At 47.4% G+C, this 20,198-nt stretch overlaps 1 protein-coding gene and 1 pseudogene across 1 annotated transcript in view; both read right to left on the minus strand.

The window, feature by feature from the left end:
• The window catches only part of ADORA2B (adenosine A2b receptor), a 132,458-nt gene that overhangs the window by 15,617 nt on the left and 96,643 nt on the right, over window positions 1–20,198 (minus strand). The window lies entirely within an intron of this gene.
• Window positions 11,010–11,138, minus strand: LOC144825886 (small Cajal body-specific RNA 14; annotated as a pseudogene).

Below are 20,198 nucleotides of genomic sequence, written 5' to 3' on the forward strand. Positions count from 1 at the left end.
CATAATGAACATCCCAGCAGGATCCATCATGTGAATGCCACCCTCCGCCCCGCTTCCCCTCCCTCTTCCCTCCTCCCCCAACACCCTGAGAAACTCACACCACCCATTCCCGCCCCGGGCATGCCGCTGTCTCATTAAAACGTCCATTCATATCCATCTAGTGCATCCACTGTAGTCCATGTCCCTTACATCCCAAACCCCAGGGGTCAGTATCATGGAGAGAGTCAGTGGATGCCCTCAGTTAGCCCTACCCAGACCCCACCATATGCTCAGGCTTGCAAGGAACCTCCGGGTTCAGTCGTCCCATGCTGCGCCCATCTCCCCTCTAATATGTATTCTGCGTCCTCAAGCGGGTGCTTCACCAAGTCCACCAGTGCCACCCATGCACGCACCATTTCCATCGACTTTTCATTCCCAGTGCGCATAGCCATTCGCAGTCTGCAGGTCCCCTCACTCTCCTCCGCCCATTTCACTAGTTCCCTATTCCAACTCAGCAGGTTGGGGGCATTCCTTGACTACCAGTGCATAGTAAGCTCCCTCTTCGCCAATACCAATCCCAAGTCGATGAATTTACTAGTGACTTTTGTCTTAGCAATGTGCGGAAACCAATGTAACAGGCAACAACCAACGGACAACCGATCCATGCTCCCTTTTAGGAATGCCTAAACAGTGACTCTGCCAGCTCACAAAACTGCTGAAGAACGATATCGAATGGCCTTTGAAGCATATGAAAGGAAACTGGGTGCTCAAAAGAAGTGCACACTTGGCTCTATAAAACCAGTGTATCGTAGATTATGCAACACTGAAACCGAAAAGAGAAAGCACAACTAACTGTAGGTGATTCCTAGAGCCATTTTAAAAGCAAAGGTAGTTCCTAAAAAAAAGGGGAAAAAACGTGTGTATGGGTCTATAACGACTCCAAGCAGAGGTACCCCATGGGAACCCGCCCCGAGGACTGCTACAGCAAACTTCATAGGAAGGTAGAATCTTCGATCCACAGCACTCTTTGAGCAGCCAGATTTGGGCACCTCCTCACCATCTACCTGTCCATCACATGCACAGCCACTTAGGCCAGCCTACGAAGACAACGGCACACCATCTCCCCAAGCATGGCATGCACTCCCCAGTCCAACCTACACATTCATCGCATGAACTCCCCCAGGCACACCATCACTCTGCCTAGCCCGGGCAGGCTCTGGCTCGCAATCTACCAATCCACTCTGTACACTCCCAAAGGACAGTCCTACACAGCCCAGCCACGATAGACTGGGGCACTTTATCTACAAATCCATCACATTCACTCCCCATGAACACCATCACTCAGTCCACCCGTACTCTGGTATCCATATATACTGGTCCATTACATACACTCTATGTATGCCATTACTCAGACCAGGCATACTGGGCTACCCCCAGCTACACGTCAATCACATGCACACCGTCATTCAGACCTGCCCAGGTGGACTACGGCTTCTGCTCAGGGTTACCAATGGTGGCCGTTTTGCTATGTCACTCTCTCTAGGCAATGCCCTGCACCACTGCCACCTGTGGGACCAAACTAGGACTCTTAGGTAACGCACAAGACTCTTGCAGGCTATTAAAGTGGAAACACACACCTAACATTCACGCATTCGCCATCACTCTGGTAAAGTAGTCTTACATCTGGAAAAAGAAAAGTTAGGCATGTGCACAGTGTGTGAGACAAAGGTACAATACACTTTACCATACATGCCAACATTTTCAACCTGGGAAGTGGAAGATTTTTTTTTTCTTCTTAGTAGAAAACGGGGGAACGTATTTTCTCCATTGATTAATACTGCAGTAGAGGCAAGTTTAGGCGGGAGCCACTTAACAAAAATCAGGAGCATCCCGTCCGAATCGGGTCCATTGGCATGTATGATTTCATGCGAGTACACAATTTACGCTTTGCGCAGTTTCGCTATCTAAACTCATTTATTCATTAAAAAAAACACCCCTTCACCCTCATGTAATACTGTACCTGTGAGCAGGGCTGGCACTAGGCATGGGCAGTGTGGGCAGCTGCTCAGGGCCTCCCGCTCAGCCTACCAGCATGGGGCACACAATTGCAACACCCCACTGCTCCTCATGTACCCCTGCCCTATCCAATTGAAAGAAAAAGTGTCTCTTTGAAATTGGGCCATGGGAGGGGGTCCTCTCCCCAGGCCTCTCGGGGATGGTGTGGAAATTCCTAGGGGAGGGGTGTTGTAACCTAGTTCTAGTTTCCCCCCTGCAACCTTTGGCAAGTGGTGCCTACCAGCTCTCCTGCGCGAGGGCATCATCTGTCACCTGATTGGTTCCCCTACATTCCGCCTGTCCTGGTTCCGTTCCCTTGCCCCCAACTGTCATAATGATTCTAACTAACTGACCTACGCACCGCCTTAAGGTGTGGGGATGATATAATAAACTTCTACTTCTTCATCTTACCTTGACTCTGACTTTGTTTGCAACAGTGGCGACGAGGACCCCAGCCCCTCACCGTGAACCCACTGCCTTCCAGTTTGAATGCGGAAGCAACTTCTTCTAAAGGCTCGGTGCTGCAGCCGGTTCAAGGAACGACTGGCTTGAGATTAACAGGTCAAGGGCTAAGAACAGCTCCGTGATTTCGGCAAGCCGGCTTTTGAGTGAGTCGAGCGTGAAATGAGCCATCGACTTGTGAGTAAGTCGAATGTGAAGGGCTAAGAACAGCTCCGTGATTTCGGCAAGCCGGCTTTTGAGTGAGTCGAGCGTGAAATGAGCCATCGACTTGTGAGTAAGTCGAATGTGAAATGAACCATTGACGATTAGCAGGGGATTCGACCAGTGATTATCATTCAAACTCGAGCGTTCTTGTGAAACTGACGGAGTAAGACTCGAGTTAAGTATAACTGGATCCTGCGCAAGTCAATATGGTGAGCCGTGAAGTATGGTGAGGAAACTGATCAACCTCCGTGAATCTCGGCTAGTATTTGAAAAGTGATAGTGATAAGTGAACTTTGGACTTCCTAGAGATTGACAGTGACCGGTGGATACTGATGAAACTTCGAGCGTTTTTGTGGTAACAGTGAAAGAAAAGAAAAACGCAAGACCACTGGAATCTGAGCGAGTCCATGAGGTGAGCCGGGTAGCCGGGTGGAGGTGAAGTGAGCGAAGCAGGAACCCATACTAATATAACGTCTGCAGCCGCATTTAACGATGTTTAAGCGTGTTAAGTAACCCACCCCACTTTCAGCGTAAACCCAGGGCCAAACTAGTTAACGCTCTGAGGAAAACAAAGAATCACCTACTAAAAGAACATTGACATTGAAAGGATTTAACGTGTCAAATTCCTCACATTGTCGAAGTTAAGTGCAGCGCATAACAAATAAGCTGCGTCCTGAGTGAGAGTGAGGTGCATTTAGAACGGCGCAAACCCTTGATTGTCTGGCAATCTGAAAGAAGAAGGGTGACTTTCCTCAGCGCGAGGCGAAGAGGCTCATTTAAATGTTAAAAGTGAATCGGCATCGGCGAGTGTCATCAGTATATTCTATGGAGTGGTTAGCTTACCTTGAAGCTGCACGTTGGGGAGCTTGAGGGAGGTTGTGGCTGGCAGACCTTGACGGCGCTCGGCTGTCGTAGAGTTTTCCTCAGCACATTGGCGCGAAGGTGAGAACTACGCACTTCACGCAGCAGCGCCACCTGGTTGTCAAAGGCCACAAATGCTCATGCACACGACCATCTCTATGACCAAACGAGCACATAAGCATTTAAAGGATCTTAAGGCATAGAGTTCTCCACAGTGTCAAAGATTAGTGCCACGCATGACTGATTAGCCGTGTCTTAAGTGATAATGAAGTGCAACGTCGTAAACCCTTGATTGTTTAACAGTCCGTAAGCGCGAGGCGAAGAGACCCATCTGCACCATTGAGCGTCAGCCGTCCTTCTGGGTTTTTTTCTGTATAATTCAACGCGATGAGTAGCCCACTTTGAAGTCAGGGATCCGAGAACCTTAAAGTGTATGCGGCTGACATACCTCAGCGGCGCTCGGCTATCGTGAGTTTTCCTCAACTCTTTGGGCGCGAAGGGGAGAACGACACACCTCTCGCAGCAGCGCCACCTTGCCGTTGAAGGCCGCAACTGCTTACACACACATATCCCAAGAAATAACGAAAGCGAGTGGTACTGCACATAAGTGAATAAGACCAGTACCCCTTAGAGGAACTTTCTAGCAACTTGTCAAGGAAAAGCTTTTAGAAATTAAATGCACGTCATGCGCTAAATGGGCAGATAAGTGGAAACGTAAGGACATAAGTATGCCCAGTTAAGTGACAAAGTCTTAACACACAACCCCATAAAATCCATTAAAAATAAACTCAATGAGCTACGGGAGATGAATCCGAACTGAACTTCAAGAGTGAAGAAGACCAACTGAACAAAGCGCATCATCCACAACATATAGGTAGAAACCACGGCACGGCCAACACATAAAAGGGAAATTATACAAGTCGAATTTGATAGCAGCAGCAACATGGATAAAAACATAATGTGCATCTTACCCCCACCAGGAAAAGAAGCCAAGAAGGTAGCGAACAGTAACGTATTTGAGGAGGTGAAGGATGACTTAAGTGAACTTTACGAACAAAAACTGTTTGCCAACGCACAAAGTGACAAAATTCACCGGGAAAGTGGTGATTGCAAAAATGATTTTAACATGAGTGAAACCAAACCTGAGAGTACCATAGACATAAATGGAGTTGGGATTGACGTTATCGCTGATTCAGGTTCGAACTGCACATTGATAAACAGGGGTATATGGAAAAGTAAATTGGTTGTGACACAAGGGAATGAATTGAAGGAAACTGAAACGTCCCCGATAACATACACAGGAGAAAACATTAACCTAACGGGGTGTAGAGAAGCAAAATTGAGCTATATGAAGGGAAGCACATGGAGTACGGTTTATATTTCAGAAGAAGCACCCTCGGTACTGGGGTGGGAAGAACAGAAGAAATGTAACATAATGATAGATCCCAACCGTATTGAACCTTTGAATAGGCAGGCACAAATCAACAACAAACTCAGTACAAGCTCCAAGATGTTGAGTGAGAAGAAGCCATCGTCCACGACCAAAAGTGGATGGACAATGGCTGCATGGGGTAAGAAATGGAAAAAGGAAGCAGCCATTGACAAATTCAAAACAAAACAAAATGCATTCATGAGTTATGATGTAGAGGACAGTATTAGTGAAGAAGTTCTGGCAGATAAAAATGAACCGGCCTATGGAGGAACAAGTATGGTATCTCTGTCCACGGTGCCAGTGGTGCACTTTTGTAAATCTACCTGCCACAAAGACGAGGCAGTGTGGCACTCTACTGCACTGATTAAGTCAAAACCCATCACAAGAAAGAATGATGCTGACGGCGGTCACCAAGAAGAAAATGATGGTCAGTGTCTGGTGGAGTCGGAGTACTTTGACTGGTTATATAATGTAGAGCCAAAGAATGAAAGTAAAGATGCACACAAACACGTACTAGATCCTCACCCCAAAGTTCAGTTAAGGAATAACAAGAAGCTTGTGGAACGCTGGAGAGAATGCAAGTTAAGTGACACAGAGGACACAACCACATCCTCTAGTGGAACTCACGTGATGAAATTGGATGGAGAACAGGTCCTTGCGGATGCAAGTATTGAAGGAATGAGAGTTGTTGGAAAAGAAAGTACAAGTGACACTGGTACAGAGTACTACAAGAGATGTGATGTCAGACCCATCCCAGAGAGTGACAACGTGAGGGATACTTGTGGTATGAGTAAGTGTAGGCGCAGACGCAGTACATTATGGTCCTGGAAATATCCCAGGAAAAAGGATTCCAAAGCCGTGGCCACTCACCAGGGTGGAGAAGTCAGTACAAGTTACAGCAGACAGGAGCACAATACTATAAGGGAGTGCCATGGCGGAGAAAACGATGAGGAATCAGAGAAAGGGAACAAGAAGGCACTCAGACCAGTACCTTGCCCACACCATGTGGTAAACATAGGAACTGACTAGATGCATACAGGTCTTGCGGGCCAGCACAAGACCTGCGGACCACAAGACCCAGCGAGCCCTTACGGGAGCTCACCATTCACGTTAGGGATGTAACTGTGTAACTGTGTTTGTGACTATTGTTTACCAGTTCACTTATCACCAAAGTTCTCTTTGCTACACGTTGGACCTACCTGTCAAAACCCTCTAGAGAGGAAGATGTGTTGTAACCTCACACCATCTCCCACCTGCCACTGACTCAGCTGACCGTCAATCACTCAGACCAGCCCCTGGGGGTCACTCCACGCACTCCGACTACCCAACGGAGCTGTACGGTAACTCCCACTCTGTCTCTGAAGCCCAGCTTGGCGGTCACTGCTTCAGCGGTAGGTCTGGCAGAACCTACATGTAATCCCAGCATGACACACAGAGTGTTCCTCATGCCCTTGTGGCCCAGGGAACATCAGGGAGAGCCGACCATATTCCAAATGTTTTAAAACTGTGTGTGACTAATGTTTACCAGTTCACGTATCACCAAAGTTCTCATTGCCACTGTTTTAAAACTGTGTGTGACTAATGTTTACCAGTTCACGTATCACCAAAGTTCTCATTGCCACACGTTGGGCCTACCTGTCAAAACCCTCTAGAGAGGAAGATGTGTTGTAACCTAGTTCTAGTTTCCCCCCTGCAACCTTTGGCAAGTGGTGCCTACCAGCTCTCCTGCGCGAGGGCATCATCTGTCACCTGATTGGTTCCCCTACATTCCGCCTGTCCTGGTTCCGTTCCCTTGCCCCCAACTGTCATAATGATTCTAACTAACTGACCTACGCACCGCCTTAAGGTGTGGGGCTGATATAATAAACTTCTACTTCTTCATCTTACCTTGACTCTGACTTTGTTTGCAACAAGGGGACACTTCCTCTTATCTAAATTGCAAGGAAACACACTTTGCAGGTTTGTCCTGCAATTATGCCTCCTGTCTGGCTACCCATTCAGAGCCACCCATTCTGAGCACTTTAGCTTCCCCCCAGCTTTAAAACTCAGCCCCCAAGCAATTCTCACACCTTCAGCCTCATATGAGTTGTAAACGAGGTGCTTGTTGGTGGCTGAGAGGAGGAGCTGCGGCCTAGGAAGAGTCTCCACAAAGAAGCTTCCCCCGAGCCCAGAAGGTGTCACTTATGTAAATTATAGGGGCTTCGCACATTCGCCTTCGCCTGGGGCAGAAAATCCTGGACCCGGCCCTTCCTGTGAGGTAAAGACAATGGTGCAACGGTAGTGAGACCACCATCTCATCACAAGGGGTCAGTGCTGCCAGGCAACCACCGAGCCAACCACTTCTCAGCGCTCAGCCTCGGTTTCGTTTGCATACAGACAATGGGCCAATCAGCAGGGGTTTCAGTAACGGCAAGACGCGCTGCATAAAGGAGCGCGGAGCTTGTCGGGCAGGTGGCTCGAGTTTCGGCGGAAACGAATCGATCATCTTGGCGTATTTGGGGAAACCCTGGCGGAACAAGGTAGGGAGAGGAAACAAATGATTCCTGGATGTAAATTAAATGCCTTATGCGTGACCCCCCTCACTGAAACCTCCTTTAGTGCACAACTTTCGTGCACCAATAAACGCCAGTGAAATGATATGATGTAGCAATCCGGGCACGAAACGGTTGTCTGTAGTGGTGTACATGGTGTCACTGCATGCAGTGTTCAAATCAAAACATGAATGGACACCAGAGAAACAGACGCCGCAAAGAAAGCGAAATAAGCGTTCGACATAATTGGTTTTTCCCCAATTTAGAAAGCAAACTACCTTCTATATTTATTGAAATTGAACTGAAGTTTCTTTTGATGTGACTTTAAATATTGGGAGCATCATTCGAGGTGTACTTCATAAACACATAAGCATGGTCAAAGTCTAAATCTGGTGTTGGCAGGTTGGTACAATGGCTAGATCTTTTATTCCACTCCTAGGCCACAAAAATAAAAAGAATACATGATACCGTCCAAACATGGCAGCCATTGCTTTGCCATACATTTAAAGCAGACGGGTATATTTAGTGCTGACATAGGATTTTTTTTTTTAAATGTTAATACACTCGAAATAGGATACTAGTGGAAAGAAGGGTACTTTTTTTACTTTGAATTACTAGAAGTTTAAGACATAGGCTAATCGCACATGGATAACTTACACAAAACAAGCATTTACAATGCAATAGGTCTCCCAGCATTAAAGTTTGAGTTATTGGCATTGTGTATGACAATGCGTTGCATCAAATTTTTAGCACACTTTGAATTGGTGAGCAGTGTGAGTGTGTGCAAGAGTATGGTGTTCTTGAAAGCAGTGTGGTAGAGAGTGCAGGAATTTGGGTGACCTGAGCAATGTGGATGATGCACCTCACACACGGGGCTGACACAGTTATTATTCACACAGCTCTGATGCACCTCAGGTACGGGCTCACAGATGTTATTATTCACACAGCTCTGATGATGCACCTCACGCACGGGGCTGACAGTTATTATTCACACAGCTCTGATGATGCACCTCAGGCACGGGCTCACAGCTGTTATTATTCACACAGCTCTGATGATGCACCTCTGGCACGGGCTTACAGCTATTATTATGCACACAGCTCTGATGATGCACCTCACGCACGGGCTCATAGCTGTTATTATTCACACAGCTCTGATGATGCACCTCACGCACGGGCTGACGCAGTTATTATTCACACAGCTCTGATGATGCACCTTAGGCACAGGCTCACAGCTGTTATTATTCACACAGCTCTGATGATGCACCTCTGGCACGGGCTTACAGCTATTATTCACACAGCTCTGATGATGCACCTCAGCACGGGGCTCACAGCTGTTATTATTCACACAGCTCTGATGATGCACCTCATGCACGGCCTCACAGCGGTTATTATTCACACACAGTGATGACCCCGGGGGCAGCCTGCACCTTCCTACGCTACTGTCTCTGCATATCACAATAAGTCTGGTAATGGGCAAACTGTCTTGGTTGGCATGACATGAGGACGTCTGGTAATGGGCACAATAAGTCTGGTAATGGGCAAACTGTCTTGGTTGGCATGACATGAGGAAGTCTGTTAATGGGCAAACTGTCTTGGTTGGCATGACATGAGGAAGTCTGTTAATGGGCAAACTGTCCTGATTGGCATGACATGAGTAGGGAAATTTGAAGGAAAAAAAGGCAAAATTCATTTTCAAAACCTCTTCTTTGAACTTTGCCAAGCAAACTATTTTAAAAAGACCCATGAAGACACCCGCCTGATTTTTCCACTCTGTGCTAGCAACATATGGGGGAAAGGCTTAAACGAAGGGCCACAGCTAAAGTGCACTCATTGGATTCAAAACAGAGTTGGTAGGATCCTGGCATCTGGAACATTTACACTTCTTAAAACGGCACCAGGGACACAAACATCCAACAATATCCAGTTTGCTGTGAGAATAAGCCATCATTTTCCCTTCAAATATTAAGCAATTTAAATGTTACTGCATGCAAAATGATGGGGGAAAATACATGTACTGTATGCAGCCTATGCAGTAAAATCCAGAAACATTGACCGTAGTAATTCCCACTAATTCCCCCACAGCGAGTTATCAGATGCTTTCATTACAAATCCAGATTGCACTTTAACTTCATTTTAAAACACAGCACTGCAATATGGTGGCTCGTGAACAGGTAGGTGTACAGTAGGCTTCCAGGAGTTGTGCTTTAAGGGGTAACGTTGGCGCCTCCTGGATCCAGCGGTCACTGGATGGTGATGCGGGCCCTACAGTCATGTCAGAGGGACTGCAGGAGCAGGTGGTTATTACATGAGGTCCGGGTAGCTGAGGTGACGAGCATGCCGCCTCTTGCACCACCGCGGCCTGCCTCGTCCTCTAAGAGGTCACCCGGGAAGCGGCCGAGCAGTCAAGAAAGACATCAGGTAAAGCAGAAGAAAATAAAGCGGTACACAAAAATATGGCAAATGGAATCTGAACCTCGGCTACATTCAGTACCCCCTAGTATTGCAGTCATTATGATATTTTCTCTACTCGAGGTGAGCAAGTGGCAGGCACACTGCGCAGGTTTTTTAACTGACCCTACTACAATAACTGACTTTGCTGACATTTGCAGAAACGTTCTTTTGTTTGCAGTGGTGCAGTGTGGACTTTCAATGAGAGGGGTGCACATCGGAGTCCTCGTTTCTTATTAACAGTACGATCAGTTTAGGAGGGCAGTAGGGCTTCAGGTTGCAGATATGTATGACTTCCCAGACTTTATTGCTTGATTTTGCTTCCGAAAAAGTATCACTCATAACCGCTGAAATGCCACTCATAATTACACATAAATTATGAAAACGTCACACATAGCAATCTGAAACCTTGGCAGCTATGAAGGTCTACGTGCTCTTTCGAGACAGTCAACCCCTTTCAACAACACCCCATCCCTCCCAGCCTCACCCCAAGCGGGCCCCCTGTGCATGTTAAAGGTGCAGGCCTTACCTTGCTGTAGAGCTCAGAGGCGGACATCGCGGCGCCTCGTGCCCCTCCTTGCAGGGTGCACCGGATGAACGGAACTGGAAGCGTCTAGGCCGTGACTCCTCGCAGGTGGGCCTGTCCTGAACCCAAATAAGGCCTCCCCCGAGCCCGGCTCCCCGTACTTAAGCCCACCCTCCCCCGGCACCCCGCCTGGCCTCGCTTTGGCGCTGCAGGGTGTTTGAGCTGTTGCCAGGACTCGAACCCCGTAGCCCGGCTTCATAACCATCTGCTTCAACCTTGAAGGTAGTTATTACAGAACCTAGAGCCTTTACGTCAAAGTGTGTTTTGCATGCTTGTAAAATGGCCTGCCCATCCCCACTTCGCACTTATTTACACACACGCGCGTGCACTGAACCCTACGCACTGCTCCAGTCTGTACAAATTTCGGTGGAAACGTTTGGTTTGTTTCCTGTCTCAGTATCTCCATATCTCGGTGCAGGTTCGCGCGGCGTCCTCGCGCCGCCTTTAAAATGCTGTAGGGAGCCGTAGCACAGGCACCTGGGGGTCCTGTCGGCAGTGGGCCCCCTCTCGTTGCTGTACGTGGCTGCCTTGGGGTCACATGGTATTACTGACGCATGCAACCGTCAGGGAGGACACCCACGTGTGAGGAGGAGCGGCCGGGGATCGAACCGCCCACGGAGAGAAGCCGCGCCCACGGAGAGAAGCCCATGCCCTAGAGAGAGCCCCGCGGTGGCAGCTGAAGACCGGAGTAGCGGTAAGTGGCGGCGGGGGGGGGGGGGGCGGGGCGGGGGCGCTTGATGCACGTGTGTGTGTGTGTGTGTGTATGCGTGTATGCGACAGCAGGGGTGAGTTCTCTTTATGTGGGGGTGCATGCGTGCATGGGCGCTCGTGTGTGTGTGTGTCTCTGCGTATGCGCATGCGCATGCATGTAGGGTGTTGGAGCTTCCCAGGAGACGGCAGCTGAGCGTGTTCGCGCGCGCGTGGCCTACGCCGATCGCCTTTGCGCGCGGCCGGTGCTGTCTCCTGGGAAGCATAGTCAGCAACAAAAGATCTCCTGGCGGACACAGCGCTGACGCGCTGTTAAACGCCAGGAGACCTAAAAACGAAAAAATGTAAAGAAAAAAACATTGGTGAAGTTATTGGCCGACCAGCTCTTGCACTGAAGTGCACTTTTTTTTAGGCATATGTGCACATATGAGGAAAATAATGTTGTCAATCAGTGTAATAAGGCCAATGTCGAAAGTGGGCTTACCGTGTTTGCTGTGGTGCGCAAAAGCAACATGTAAATGGCAGTTGAACAGAGAAATGGACGGACCCAAAGCCATCTGATGGATATGTTAATGTATGGATTTAATATTATATGAAACTGACAGCAAAATTACTATGTAACCTTACAGTTTGCACTTTTTATATTGCATCATTAATAGAACAGCAAAAAGAAAAAGCGAAGAAGCCACAAGAACCATTTTCATTCAAAGTTGTAGGTACTGGTGTATATAAACCTGCACAAGGGTCGATTTGTTTCTTAAAATCTCTCCAGTGTGACTCGTGCCTGTCTCTTGGCCATACCGAAGATGTAAATAATGAGAAATCATGGTTAATTCCACAGTTGTCATATTACTGTTGTAGTTTTTATTGTTTTGGCTATTTACATAGGCGCATAATATTGTGGGGTACTTAAGGCTGCAGATGGACCTCACCCACCACCAAAATGCGAGAGCCAAACACCGTACATTCTTCATGGCTCTCGCATTTTATTCATGGACACTTCAGTTTGCATTTATTTACGCACACCACTTAAGCATCAATGGTAAAATAAAGACCAACCCAGCTCGCCTACCTTGCTCCATCACCTCTGGTAAAGCCACAGTGTGCGGGAGAGAAGACAGTAGCAGGGAAAGAGAGCCACTATATTCTACATATGTGTAAAAGAACAAGGCTGATTGAAAAGGCTTAACTGGATCACAAATGGTTGAGGATGAATGATAAGACTACATAAGTGGAGTTCCTAACCTTAGTCCTTTTCTCTTGCTCCCTACTGGCTGCACAATTCCTCCTGCATGCTTCTGTCCCTGCCGTGGAGCATGGACCTAACATAGCTTTCAGGTTGCGGCCAGTGTCCTTCCGCTGGCCAAATGATTGTTTGAGATCAGTTATGGCCTCTTCCATGCGATCTGTTAGCAAAGGGCTTTTACACCTAGTCAACGGTGTAATGCCCTACGTAAATGCTAATATAATAGAGTACACTTTATTCAGGGCTTTAAGTGAGATAACAAACTGGGCAGTTTCTCAAAGGGTCATGATTGTTGTACTGCTTAAAAACACATGCAACAAAAAAAAATAAACCAGTGCTTAGCATAGTATGCCACCTGAATGGTATTTTGCGGCTTCTATCATTGCATCAAGATATATAATACGACGAGTAATATTACACCTACAACAAGCCAAGACTAGTGGCTTTGCAAATGTTTGTCAGTTGCATAAGATAAAACAACAACATGGCTTCATTGTACTGCGTGGGGTAGGGTTTGAAAAGAAAAGATCACTTAGCGGTGTCTGACCGCTGCCTCTCCTCCGTCCTCTTCTGATCCTGACTCCAGGCAGCACACAGGCTCCAAGACTCCCTTAAGCCAATCACAACGCTGTGGTCATGCTGGTAATATTTCTAGCATGACAGAAGGGTCGTAATGTCATGCTGGTAATAATGGTTAGCCGCTCAGACAGTGCTTGGGACTGTTTTCCACCCAGCGGTGCTACAAAGCCGGGTGGAGAAATGCTAAGTGTGCATGACGGTTGGCCGTTTTAAGATGCCCGGACAAACGCTCATGTGCACTTTTGGTGCCCACTGCTCCTCCTCCCTGTTTGGTGCTGCTGTCCGTCACAATAGCACAACCCGCTCTGGCTCAGTACTGAAAAATAAAATGATAATAACTGTGTTATTATCATTTTATTTGTCCTTTTTGCACTGCTCGGACAGCAGTGGGGTGGCGCTCCTCCGCCCTAATGGAGGAGCTGCCACTAGTTAATGTAAAGCGCATTCTCAGTTCAAGTCTGTGCTATATAAAAAAGCAATTAAGGATGGTACTGCTGCAGGGCACACACGGAGGGTGAGTTCAACAATGTGGAGCCCGATAGGGACAGGACTCAGCACCAGTTTTTTTTTTTTTTGTAGAGCTGCCGGGGCTGGGCTGCGGCAGGATCCAGCCCACTTAAAGCCCTGACTTTATTGCCTCACAGCTGCGTGCAGCGGCAACTTGCTTTGCTCGTGGCGACACTGTTTTCAAATACTTATTTGCTGTTGTGGAGAATCCTGCAGTTCCAGTGTCTTCCTCATCTCAAGCTCAAAGCTTCACTGGCAGAAATTTTGCTCAAACCGATGCAAATGATTTGTATGCAGCCAAATGCTGACATCTAAAGAACTGCTAGCTATAAAGTGGACTGACTACCAACGGTAAGTGTCTAAGTGAGAGGAAGGCAAACACTTCAATCATCATCCTCTGCTGGTTCACTGCCAAAAGGTAGCTTTCAACCAGGTGCTCTGTGCCTCTTGAGGTATGCCCGGGCCCGAGAGCTGCAAAGATTAACACACCATCGGGACAGGGGGACAGGAGGACACACTGGCTGGGCCTGTGCAACTTGGTGTAGAGGGGCTATTCTGCCCATGAGATCACAAACAATGGGCCGTTCTTTATACTTCTTCGTGTAGGGATTCAAAATATAAACAATTGCTTATAGATACTCTACCCTGTAGTGGGGGCTTTCTAGACAGTGCTCACTGGAAGCCTCAGTAACCACAGTGAGGGTGGGCGCCACACCTCTCACATTCTCAAACCCCTTTACTGGGAAACATATTCAGTATAAATCCAGACATTGTCAATCCATCCAACGAAAACAGTGGCAGCCTGGGCAGGGAATCTAAGCATAGGGGAAATGGCTACGAGTTTCCGCATTATTGAAATACATCCGCACAGAACCTTCTCCTAGGCAAGAGATGCAAAGCAGGCTGCAAACCTGGTTCCGACAAGGGCAAAGCGACTAGCTTATTGATGTACACCGCCAAATATAGTGGACAGCTTAGACCCTCAATTAGGTTTATGTACCCTGCCTCAGAAGCAGTAAGCAGTATTCCATCTCCATTCTGTTGGCCCTCCTCTGGGTTAAATTTAAGTTTTCTTTTTGCGGATTCTCCCTCTAGTCCCTACATTAATGCACAATTTTATAACAGTAATGGAAGTTACAGAAAAAGAACATTTTCATGCTTTAGCGCTGTGACACTCTCCAAGTAGTGCACACTTTAGGAGCTTTTTCATTCGTTCATTTATAATAATGACCTTGAATTTGTAAAGCGCACAGCTACCTCCGAAGTGGTTTTCCGGCGGTGGGGGCCCTCGGGAAGATTAAGCGAGCTATTGCCCAGAGTCACATGGTGCTGGGCAGACCTGCCGCCAGTGATCGAACTGTGAACCCCGTGGTCCGGAGTCAGGCACCCTGGCCGCTGCGCCACACTTCATATTCCTATTCATTCAAATACCTACTTCTAAACGGGGCCCAGGAATCTGTTCTGCCTATATTTGACACAAGCACTTAAATGGTGCATTTAGGCTGAGCTACTCTGTTAGATAAATAATTGCAACATCTGTCAACAACTGCATATTTTCTAGACATTCATAATCTTCATTTGCAGTTCCCTCCCTGCCTTCCTAACCAAATCATCTTCAGTACCCATGACAGCCGTATAAATGTCATCATCACCTTATTACAGTGTTACAGAGATCTCTCTAGACGTTGAGTCTTACACAGAGAGAGAAACAAAAGCTGGGGCAATGTTTTCCTCTGAAGATATATTAAGAAGGCACACAGACATACTCTCAAAGGCAGTAATATCATAGTTAAAAAACAATGATCATTAGAGCAGGTCATTGAGCGAGGCTTTACAAGATTAGCTAGCGATAGGGCCGTGCAATAAATCACGACATGGCCTAAAGAGATGTTCGGTTGGAAGGCAGGACCAGACCTCGCTGCAGATGGCTCCTCCAGTGTGCGGCTATAACTCAGCAACTCCACACGCCCAAAGGGCCGCCCAGTGATAATGCCTCAATAAGTCTGATAAACCAACCAAACACTCTGAAATCCGGTTTGTTGCTGATGCAAGACTAGGCAAACAGCGCAGGTTTGTTTCCTATCCCTAAATGAAGTTATAGACTCACATAGTGTAAATTACTGACTGGCTCTAGGCGGGAGCAACAAAGACAAGTTAATAATCATTGGAATAGGAGCAATTAAGAATTCTACAGGAAGTGAATGGGAGGACAAAGGAGCGATGCACATTGCTACTGTCTGTATGGACAGGGCTATGTAGTGTGTGGGCGCTCACTTGGGGCTCAATTACAGGTCTAACGGTCCACGGGCGGTCAGACTCTGGGTGTGATGGCAGTGCCCCATTACGATTAGGGAGGTCAGACCGCCATTGCCCTACCGGAACTGCCAGGTGGTGTTGCGGCGGTCAGGAGGCATCAATACACGCAGTCCCGCGAAGCATATTCGGAGTTTCCTCTCTGCCATGGTTTTCATGGAGATTCCTCCTCCATGAAATGTCTGGCAGAGAGTAGACAAAGGGGCCCTACAGGGCCTCCTTGTGCCTCTGCACCCTGTGGTGCATGCAGGGGGAAACCATGACAGGAGGAAACTCTTAATCTGGAGGGCCGCCAAACCATAGCTTTGGCGCTGAGGTGGACCTGGCACCACACCACCAAAGTTGTAATTAGGCTGTAAGTGTTACATTTCTGCGTTTTACATCTCATGGCTCGTTCCATGCTTTATACTTGCATTACACATTAAATAGTTTGGCAGTACCATGCCATTCACTCACGGGCGTAGCTTGGTCAGTAAGATGGGGGGTGGGAGGGAGTGGGTGAGGTGTTCAGCGTTTGTGACAATCAAGCTGGCCAATAATGTTTAAATGCGTTTTAAGACATGGGGTGCATGAAACGGGCCTAAGGGGCAGTGGAAAGGGAGAAGAATGCAGATTGGTAGGAGTACCAATAGAGAAAACACAATATTTTGTAAACCAATCTTTTTGAGGACTTTCAAAACAGAGAGTAAAAGACTGTGTGCATTTTTGTCTGTGTATACGGAAAAATTCCTGCTGAAATGGAACTGATTTCTCACACTACCCAGCTAAAAGCACCTGTACCCAACTACTTATCAGAACAAGATTTATTGGGGAGGTGAGGTAACACCCTTCTCCATCTACGCCCCTGTTAGCACCGAGAGTCTTACCTACGGCAAAATTTAGCTGCAATTGTTTCAGAACTTTGACCAATGGTTGTCTTGGCCAGGTAACATTAAGGTTAGAGTGATGTAACTTCTACTACATGGAATTTGGAACCCCGCCTTGTAACTAGTGAAGATAAAAGTGGTCCGACATTCCCCACTGAACATGATCATACCCACAGCTTCCGATTAGATCTAGAATTTCTGGAGAAATCCCACTGAAATGGTTGTTGGAGCATCTCTGTCATTATAAATATATTCTCAACTAATCAGTAAGGGGAGTGGAGCTTCTCACCAAGTATTTTTAACACCTTCGCTGCGGCGGCTATGCCGCCGCAGCACTAACGGTCGCGGAGGGGCGCGCGGCTGACCTGCGCGAGTGACAGAACCGTTCCGTCACGGCTCGCGGGTGAGCTGTGCTCATGACGGAACGGTTCCGTCACGGCCCCGCCCGCTTAATGAAACACGCCGCGCAGGCGCGAAATCAGCGCCGCGCAGGCACGGCGAGCGGGCCGTGACGGAACCGTTCCGTCATGAGCACAGCTCACCCACGAGCCGTGACGGAACGGTTCCGTCAATAGCCTCGAAGAGGTTAACTAACGGTAGGACGGAAACAAACTATTACGGAACATACATTTCCAATAGCTTGCCTCGGACACCGAAGAGGATCACGTACATACACTGGCCATAAAATAACCCAGTAGATTAACTAAATGAGCTGAAAATTCCTCTCCTTGAATAATAAACATTCTTAGGACATTTGCACTCGTCCAGAACACAGAGACGGCCATCTTCTTACACTCACAACATTTCAGTAGACTGATCAGGTTTCAGCCCTGTTAGTGGCAGTTTAATTGTCATAAAAATTGAATGTCTGGAACAGAACCAAGTGTTCCTACTCAACAAGTTGATCCGAGATCACGGCAGCCGAACCATCTGTAACTCGCCAACAAGTCCTAGCACCACAGTTCAAACCCCTGCCACCGATAACAAAAGGCCTCTATGCTCACTATTTAAATCAATGTCAAAGACTGCCTGGGTACCAAGTAACTGAGAGCGACAGCAGCTAGGCCGGACGTGCAGCTTATACCAACAGGCTGATGTTTCCATCCGTGCTCTGTTTAAGATTCATTAACACTCAGGCTGCACGGGCTCCCTTTTCTCCCGATTTCCGGCTGTTCTTCACGGTTGATTGGAGATGGTGGGCTGCTTAAGAATATTTGTCAAGAAATGCTAAAAAAAAAAAATGTCTTTGCTTAGCACGAAATCACCAAAAGTTCGTCTGTATTACTTTATTGCTTTTCTATCTACCTCCATTTCCCCTCCTTCAGCTTATTTGCTTTTAAAGCAAAAATCCAATATTATATATACTGAAAAAGCAAAAAAACAAATCACCCAAACATCCAAATCTTTGAAAACGGAGGTGGATAGCCATTGTGTGCATGCTGAAGCGCTATATTGTGGAATTCTCTCACATCCTTTTACAGTAAAATCCAAAGTACCTTCATACTGGAATCTCCATAAATATGGAACTCTTTGCTGGAGACTAACTCCTCAAATACTACTCTCCTAAGAAGGTTCCACCTTTTCTTCATTACATCATTCTCTGCTACTCTGGTGTACCCTCCGCAGGACTCTGAAATGCAAACCTATCTTCAGCCCTACATTCAGCTGATGGTCCAGCTATGTCACACCTACACCAGTTTCGCACCAAAATGTGGTAATTTCTAGGGAACTTTGTGAGGCTAACCTCCAGTGTTGTGTCGAGTTTACCTTCTTAAATATCTCTTTTCTGCCCGTCCTATTGCCACCTGGAATCTCTATCCCAGTTTTCCTATTTTCTCCGCCTGCAATCTTCCTCTGAAATTCCTGACACAAATTTTTGCTTGTGCTTTATTGTACACCAGAAGCTCTTTAACTTTGTCTCTTGTTTCAAAAGTTCTTTGAACTCACTGCAGGGCACATTGATGTTCTAGCTTGTGGCAGATCTTTCTCAAGCTACGTCCTATGTAGTTACATTGTTTGATACCATTCCGCTGCAGACAGTTTTCCATTCCCTTCTTCCAGAAGATGCAATCAATCCTTCTTAATTCTCCAATTGGTGTAAGAAAGTAGACTTTCCTTAAGGGCTAATGGCAGTCCTCCATAAGATAAGATCTTCCACAGGGAGAGCAGGTGAACAGCTGCCTAGTGCTTTTCCGCTAGTGGCTGAGGATAGTTCTCTGAAGTGTTTGATCTCAGCTACACCCCTTCCATTGTCTACAGCACTCCTCCTACACTTGTACTCTGGGATGGAGAATAGTCTGCTGGCCTTTCTCTGGAATGGAGAGCAGCCTTTCCCTTGTCTATCCTTAAGATGTCGAGCAGATCTCCTCCTCAAACCTTCATTTTGGATGGGCAGCAGTCTTGCTCTTCGGCCTTCCTTTGGTACAGAAAACTGCATCCGCCTTCTCCTGGGATGGACAGCAGTCATCCTTCTCTGCTACTCGTGATGGGTGGAGACCAAGACACCTACCCCACTCTTACTCCAGGAAAAAGGGCTGCTGTCCTCATCAATCCTTCCCATAGGATGGAGAGCAGCTCCCCTCAGCCCTTCCTATGTGACATAGCTGCTGTCCTCCTGAGCCTTCATTTGAGAGCGGTCCTTCTCTTCAGCTCTTCCTATGGGATTCAGAGAAGCCCTTGAAGGGAGGGGGGTGTAGGGTGTAGTTCTCCTCTGCCCTTTGTCTGGGATCCCAGCAGCTCATCTTATGCAGTAGTGGTCAGGCCTTCCTACTCAGCCCTTTCACCAGAGCCCAATACTTCCAACCCCTCCCTCTTGGACAATGTAATCATCCCCATCTCTTCCTCCTGTGTGGGATGTAACCCTCCACAATTCATCTCGAAGGAAGGCCATTTTCCTCAATCCATTGAGATCAAGAATCCATCCCTCTCCTCAGCTCTTCCTTTAGGATCAAGCCCAATCTTCCTTGGTGTCTCACCTGGGATAAAGCTGCGGTCATCAGACAATTCTGAGGAACAATAACGTCCTCATCGCGCTCTCTGGGTTTAGGTAGACCGCAGCCTTTCTTTTGGAATGGATGAATACCCTCCCTAGTCTAGCTTGTGGGATCCAGAGCAGAGGACCTTAACCCTTGCACTCTAAAAGAGGTACATATGTTGTCTTTTATAATCTGGGACAAATATCTGCCCCAATCAGCCTATCATTTACCATAAAGAGCAGCCCTGAACATGGCCTCTGAGATCAGTGATCTTCAGTCTTCAGTCCATCCTTTGGACAGGAAAAGCTCTTCCACAGTCCTGAACTTGAATATGATAGCAGACCTCAAAATTCCATCCTCTGGGATGGACAGGAACCCACTCCTTCTGTCTTCATGAGACGGAGGTACCCTGTCAGCCTACTTATCTGGGGTACCACAGTCCACAT

The sequence above is a fragment of the Lissotriton helveticus genome, chromosome 3_1 (genome assembly GCF_964261635.1).
Source record: "Lissotriton helveticus chromosome 3_1, aLisHel1.1, whole genome shotgun sequence".
Classification (NCBI taxonomy): Eukaryota; Metazoa; Chordata; class Amphibia; order Caudata; family Salamandridae; genus Lissotriton; species Lissotriton helveticus.